Here is a 7958-nt window from a genome sequence, read left to right as displayed (position 1 = left end):
AAATTGAGTCGGGTTCGGCGTTGGATTGCAGCTTGCAGCTTTGGATTCCGGTGAGCCGGGGTTGGGGGCGGAGGATGGCTATGCTAATTCAGAAAGGAGCACTGGATAGGCTTTCAATCAAATTCAGTATTACACATTTATAAGGTTAGGGCGAGGATAAAGTTCTAGGTTGAAAACAGAGATCTATCAAAAAAAATGTATTCCACACTTTGCTAGGGTAATGATAGAACTCCGGGACGGAAACATAGATTCGAATACCATGGAAACACGTACGTCAAGCTTAGAAGACCTCAACAACTTTAATTGGCGAAGGCTTAATAATAAACTTGTAAACATTTTTTTTGCTGTGCTTCTACTATTATTATCAATTATGGAATGTTAACTCTATTTTTTCCTTCTTCACGGTAGAAAAAGAAAATGGCGAAGATGGTACGTTCTCCGAATGGCAAGGGAAAACATGGCAAGCATTACTACACTATGTGCCAGACAATGTTTGAGATCGACACAAAGTACGTGCCAATCAAGCCCATCGGAAGAGGATCTTACGGGATCGTTTGCTCATCGGTGAACAAGGATACGAACGAGCAAGTCGCGATAAAAAAGATAAACAATGTCTTTGACAACCGTGTGGATGCGTTGAGGATGCTGCGAGAGATGAAGCTTCTTCGGCACTTGCGCCATGAGAATGTCATTGCTTTGAAGGATATAATGATGCCAATACAGAAGAGGAGCTTCAAAGATGTCTACTTGGTCTCTGAACTGATGGACACAGATCTGGATCGGATCATCAACTCGTCTCAAACGCTTTCGAATGACCACTGTCAATATTTCCTTTTTCAGGTATGCGACTATCACCTCTGTTTTTTATTCTTTCTTTTGCTTGATACATGTCCAGCAATATTCCATCTGTTCACCATTCTGTCATAAGTTAGTTCATTCACACCTCACGCTCTATCCGCAAGTAATGCCTACGGGTTTGCTTTGCTAGGCATAGTCAATCTGAGTTATCTGAATATAATGACGATGGCTATTCTTCTTCCCAATACGAATCAAAGTAGGTCTGATAATTTCTAGAGCTTTCATGTAAGCTAAGAAGCTATGCCTAATTATTTAACTAGACATATATTGATGAGATCTTGTTTAATCGAGTTATGATGGTTGATTATTCCTGAAAAGGTTATTTTATTAGAATATAATTTTTTTAGTTCGATACCAATTTGTAGTTAGTTCATGTAAAGTTGTCTAGTTCTAACTTGTCAAGTTACCAGAGATTGATCGGCTAATTTCTCGAGGAAGCACTTGTTAATTTCAATATGTGTAGTAGTACTGTAGTAGCTTCTATAGCTGCTCCCAAATAGTGCTTGCGGGCTTAAGAATTGTATATGTTTAAAAACAGAACAACTTAATACAAATCTGATTTGCACAGGGTATTTGCATGAACATATGTTTGAAAACAGAACAACTTGATGCAAGGAAAGCTATTTATGCACTGGACATGAGCATCTTGACCAAGACTTAACTGATAGACTTGTCTTACAAATTAGTACTTTCATTTGTTATTGTGATATCTTTGAATTTCCTGTCGACCATTTACGATCTCTCCAATATTTGTCAATCTATCAATAGTCTAAGATGTCGCCTTTTGTTGACTGTAGCTGCTCCGAGGCCTGAAGTATCTTCATTCAGCAGGGATACTCCACAGAGACCTGAAACCACTCAACCTTCTAGTTGATGGAAACTGTGACCTGAAGATCTGTGACTTTGGTCTTGCCCGAACAAATAATACTGAAGATCAGTGTATGACTGAATATGTTGTCACCCGCTGGTATAGAGCTCCATAGCTGCTGCTCTCCAACGACAACTATGGCACCTCCATAGATGTCTGGTCTGTTGGCTGCATCTTTGCCGAGCTTCTTGGCCGCAAGCCGATCTTCCCTGGAACCGACAGCCTAAATCAGCTTCAGCTTATAGTTAATGTTCTTGGCACCATGAACAATGCTGACCTTGAGTTTATTGATAATCCGAGAGTCCACAGTTACATCAAATCCCTTTCATACACCGCTGGGATTCCCCTCACCGGAATGTACCCACAAGCGCACCCGCTTGCCATTGACCTGTTGCAGAAGATGCTGGTCTTTAATCCTTCCAAAAGGATTAGTGTCACTGAGGCTCTGGAGCACCCCTATATGTCTAGGTTGTATGATCCGAGCGTAAGTCGTCCTGCTCAGGCACCCATCAATCTTGATATAGATGAAAACCTCAGCGTGGAGATGCTCCGAGAAATGATGTGGCAGGAGATGCTCCAGTACCACTGAGGCTGCCATGATGGTGAATATGTGACAAGCATGAATGGACATGTGAAGAGCTATTTGCCACACACCCACAGTAGGGTCCTCGCATGTTCGTTTTTATATAAAGCTTACAGTGATTATTGCAGCTATAAAGTACTCAAGTTACAGTGAAAGTCTGGTGACCTGTTATGAATAGGTGCCGCAATATATAAGACTGCCTATGGATTTTTCTGGCTATGGGTTACTACTTGTATATATGGACTACTGTGTTTGTAGAATCTGAGTTTGGTTTATAAGGACTCAGTTAAGAAGACGCTTGTATAAAATGCAATCCTACTTTCTTACCTGATTTTAAGTTGTAATCTTAATTAGATGTTGATCTATGTATGGAGGTCTCAACTTTCAAGTGGCATTGGTTTTCGTCTGTTTGCTTGAGAGTGATTGCCTTTAAGATCTGACTTTGTTTTCTTCAAGAGCTATAAATTGCAGTGTTTCTATGTTGCCAAAAACGTATGAATTCTAAAGCTCTCTGTAAATTGCAATGCAGTACAAGCATGTTAATGTACATGGTGAACGTGTTTATACTATGGCGGTCAAAGATATTAGTCCCATTACCATGGGCGTGTCTCTCTCCAGTAATCCACTCCACACTCGGTTGACGTTGGCCGGCGACATACCCAACAACGGGAGCCCGTATCAGCACGCGCTCCTCCCGTTGCAATTAGTTCAGCTAATTAGTTGAATGCATTGTGACCGGCGACGGCGTGTTTGCACGTCTGTGATAAGGGCCAACCAAATTTAGGTTTTTTGTTTTCTTTTATGAGAAAACTAGCAATGTGGCCGGCGTATTTGCACGTCTGGACTTACTATATGTTTTAATACCTTTTCATGATAATATGTGTATCTTTTGTATCATCATAAGAATCATCTTACAAGTCACGTACACATCCACCTGACAAAACTGAAAAGATAGCAGAACGCTAGTCTTTACACAAAGGAACAGTAGCCACGAAGGGAAATATACAATCAAGACCGAAGAACCCTCTGAACGTGACACCAACGCCCGTCACCTGCATCTAGCACCACCATAGCAGCCACCAAACAAAAAAATAATGGATCACCGTTGAACGAATCAGACCCGGGCAACACCCCAGACATACCATCAAACTCCAGATCTGGCACCCTCGCACGATTAAGACGTTGGGGGAGGAAACCATACCTGCCATCCATAAGCCACAAACCAAGCACACCGTCTTTTATATGTCGTCGATGAAGAGCACAATCCGCATCCGCAACAACGGAGCCCAAGGACACAGGTCCACCACGAGGAAGCCGCCGCCACGCCATCCTTACTTGAACAGACTAGTTTCCAAATACATCCCACTCGTGTCCCTTTGTTTGATTAGCCGCTAGATGAGTATTTATATAGATAGATTATATCTGAAATGTGTGTATTCAGAAAACATGATTAAACATTTGATCCCATTGAAATTCGCTACAAACTTCATGATCTGTATAAGTTATTGCACTACATGATTAAACATTTCACTTATGTCACATAAAACCATTTTTCGTACGGAAAATGTCCTGTTAACATTTTTCGGCCATCACCCTCATCGTCATTCAAGCACCTTCACAGAAAATAAAATTTTGATGGTACCACTTTCTCCGTCACGCAAAATCATGTCTTGGATGACGAACCCAAATTCGTCACCGAAGCTACCTTCTGTGATGGCCAAAAAATGCCACTAGAGTTGTCACCATAGACGACTTGCCCATCCCTCATCGTAGTTTTCAGCGACAATACATCCATCACTAATAACCGACCAATCATGTTTGACTAGTCAACATTTCTGACATACGGGCCCATAATATGCTGATGTGGCACCTTACAACTGGACCCGGCCAAGGTTTTATCACTGACTCAGTAACAACCAGATTTGACCGGTCAAAGATCCTGACTTCCCCATCGAGTCAAAGACGATATCACTAGATCATTAGTAAAGATAAAGAGCTAATGAATGAGTTGTGGGAAGACACTTTTTTTTTCTTCGGTGGGTGGGGGGCGTCGACGCTCACAACCTTCACACTGGGGACCAAAAAGTTAACACTTGACACATATATTAGTCCCTATTTGGTCGTCATGAAAATCAAAGTCCACTTCGGGGCATATATGTTATTTCAATGAGAAAGTGTAGAAACCGAAATCCACATAATAGAAGACATTATAAGACTGTAGAACACCGGATAAGAAAGAGTATGCATTTGTCGTGTTCATATGATTTTTTTGGCAATACTAGTAAGATGTTCGTGCTACGCTACGGAACCACATGAAAGTAGAGCAGAGTGAAGTTTATCCTCGTTGGATTATTGAAAAAAATCCAATCAAAATATACCGAAGATACACATGAAAAAAATTATTTCCTTTCTTATTGTATGTAATAATCTTGGACATTTCTACTGATGCCACTGTACATAGCGTCGTTCTTCTTTACAAGGTAGTGAAAACACTAATGATATTTTGCTTCTTGCATATCAGACCATCATTTTATCTTTGTCATATGTTTCTAATGTCGAAGTTTAGAAGTATGTTCAATAGGTTACAAGAATAACATTTGAGATCTCCACATTTTACTGTATCCGATTTAGAATTGTATGCCACATTAACAACATTCTTAAAATCCCACACTTAAAGATTTTGAGCAGACTTGTAATCAATATAAGCCAAGCTACAGCCTACCAAAAAGATATCCGAATGTAGTTAAAAGAAATAAAAAATGGGCAACATGAGGTAGTAAGCATTGTTTCGTAAACATATTCAGTGCTCAATGTTGACGTATAATGTGTTGCCTAGTCTCTTTCATTAGATCGGTCTTTTGGTTGCATTGGCTAGAGCATGCACTTCTACATGGTAATGTTGACGTATAATGTGATGTCTAGTCTCTTCCATCAGATCGGTCTTTTGGTTGTATTGGCTAGAGCATGCACTTCTACATGGTATCGGAGCCATGAGGACTTGAGTTCAAGACCCGGCTGGCGCAATTAAATTGCAGCCCACTTTCGGTCCACGTTTAGGCTCGAGGGAGCCACACGTGAGGGGGAGTGTTGACGTATAATGTGCTGCCTAGTCTCTTCCATTAGATCGGTCTTTTGGTTGCATTAGCTAAAGCATGCACTTCTACACTCAACATAATGTGTCGGACCACTTGCCCCCTAGGCTGCACAAAACCTGAAAAAACATTAATTAATTCACAAAATGTTCCTGCTTGGTCCATATGTTTCTCCCTCGCTGGTTGAACCTTCTAGAAGAATTCCTCCGGTTTTTTGGGTCAGATTTCTCTATTTTTAACTCATCTTTTGCCGGTTTTCTAGCCAATTTTTTGTTTTCAAATAAAAAACATGTTTTTTCTAAAAAGAACATATACATTCTTTATAAGTCATGATTTTTCTGAAGAAGTGACCTTTTTAAATTTCCAAGCATTATTTTTAATTTTGTGAATATTTATTTGAATTTGCGAATTTTTTATATCTTATAACATTTTTAAAATTCATGCATTTTTAAATCCATGGCCATTTTTTGCAGGATAATCCATGACCATTTTTTGAACTCATGATTTTTTCAAGTTCATGTTTTTTCAAAAAATCTTGAATATTTACAAATATTTTTTCAAATTGACGAACTTCTTAAATTAATTTTTTTTCATTGCAACTATTTTCCATTGGGATAGCAGAAAAAATCCAAACAACTGGCCGAGAGAGAGAACAGGCGATCTGGGCCCCTCCGCGCTGGACGCCTTTAAAATTGAAGGACTCATGGCAGGTTCAAAATTTGAAAAACCAGAAGACGTATGAATGTTCTCCATTTCGCTTTGTGGAGAGCAGGCTGGAGGATTGCGATTGGTGGAGAGTAGCAGTTGACGAAGGAGCAGGGATGGCTAGGTGGAGATTGTCGTATGGAATGTTCTCCGTTTTGCTTTGTATTTTAGTATGGTAGGTCCCACAAAGGGGGGGGGGGTTGAATGGGTGAGTGAACTCACCGCCAACTCAAAACTTTAGAAATAGGAAAGATATATAATTTCTTATTGTAGTGCTATGCATAATTAGATGAATAATTTCACCAATTGACAAAAAAATGTGAAGATTGTAAGAATGTCACTAGATATAGTGAAACTCTCGCCACACCACATTTGTGTGTGAGGAATATGGTTTATTTTCATGAAATGGTGGGTTACGCTAATATCGCTAGACCAACTAGTTTCAACACAAAAATGTTCAGAACAGTCAAGCAAAAATTAAACATTTGGCACTTACAGAATGTGAGCTTGTGAAAACTTTTTTGGCACTGGAGATTGGAAAATGTAGAGTCCCAAATATCGCTCAATATCCCCACTATTGTATTTCTAAGTCAAACTCTTATCTATTTGCAATATTATGCACGTGATGTGACTTTTGGTGATAAAGTAAATGCTTAAATATTCATGCATATATATAATGTTCATGTTTTTATTAGTGTTTATTTCGTATCTATTTGCAATATTATATACATGTTGGGACTTTCCTGTGCCAAATAATTCAACCAAAAGTGTGAGTAGTAGTTTATATTGTTTAAGAGAAGAGTATGTGTTTATTTATAAATAAGCCCAACTTTTTTTAGAAGTAATTTTAACACAAATTCTATTAAAATGTCATATTTGCAGTTGCGCTTTTTCCCCGCATAAGGTACCAGATCATGTATACAACTACAAGTCACACTTTTCCGTTTGGTTGTACCATTTGTTTGGTGCACCTTTTTTCTTCTTATCCTTGTGACTACCAAGAATGTAGTGCAAGTTTCTATGTCATTATGAAACATTGTATGAAATCTTACATGCACAGCCCAAGAGCAAATACATGAGCAATTTCTATTAGCAAAAGAATTATATCGCATTCAAAATAAAATCAAAGAGTACTTACGAGACATTACATACAATTAAGAGGCCATAAATATACGCGTAATTATAGGATGATACAAAAATTGGCTAGAACCATTAGATGGATAATCATGAATTCGAATAAAAGTCAGACTACCAAGGAAAAACCATCCCAATCTTAATCCATTTTTCGTAATCGATCCATATAATCTATTTAAACATAGGAGGTCATAATTACATGCTCCCTCCATTCACTATTATAAGATGATCTAACTCTTTTTTGAATCAGATGTATGTAGACGCGTTTTAGTGTCTTTGTTCACTTATTTCAGCCCGTACGCGGTCCAGATTGAAATATCGAAAACATCTTATAATTCCGAAGGAAAAGAGTACTAACAAATGCAAAATGATAGTAGGATCATTGTGTAGGTATAAATTTGGTTTTTTTTTAGGGATATAAATTTGTTTTTACTTGAAAAACAGAATTTGTTTTTGAGATTTATATTTAGGGAAGAGATTTATTTTGAGATAAATCTCATTTGTTTTTGAGATTTATATTTAGGGAAGAGATTTATTTTGAGATGGAAAATGGAAATGGAAACAAGTGAAACGGCCCAATCCACCACCCCCACCCCCCAGAGGCCGAGGGCCTTCTATCCTATAAAGCCACCCCGTAGCCCCACCACGGCCGTGCACCCCACCACCGCTGGCCGACCCCACCTTGCAGAACCCACCCACCCCACCCCCACCCCCCAGA

General features: G+C 39.1%; 1 pseudogene; it reads left to right on the top strand.

Moving 5' to 3' along the window:
* Window positions 1-414: 414 nt before the first annotated feature.
* Window positions 415-2871, top strand: LOC125523540 (annotated as a pseudogene).
* Window positions 2872-7958: the final 5087 nt, after the last annotated feature.

The sequence above is a fragment of the Triticum urartu genome, chromosome 7 (genome assembly GCF_003073215.2).
Source record: "Triticum urartu cultivar G1812 chromosome 7, Tu2.1, whole genome shotgun sequence".
In the NCBI taxonomy this organism is placed as follows: domain Eukaryota; kingdom Viridiplantae; phylum Streptophyta; class Magnoliopsida; order Poales; family Poaceae; genus Triticum; species Triticum urartu.
Note: the sequence above shows the minus strand (reverse complement) of the source record. Positions and strands in the feature narration are given on the sequence as shown.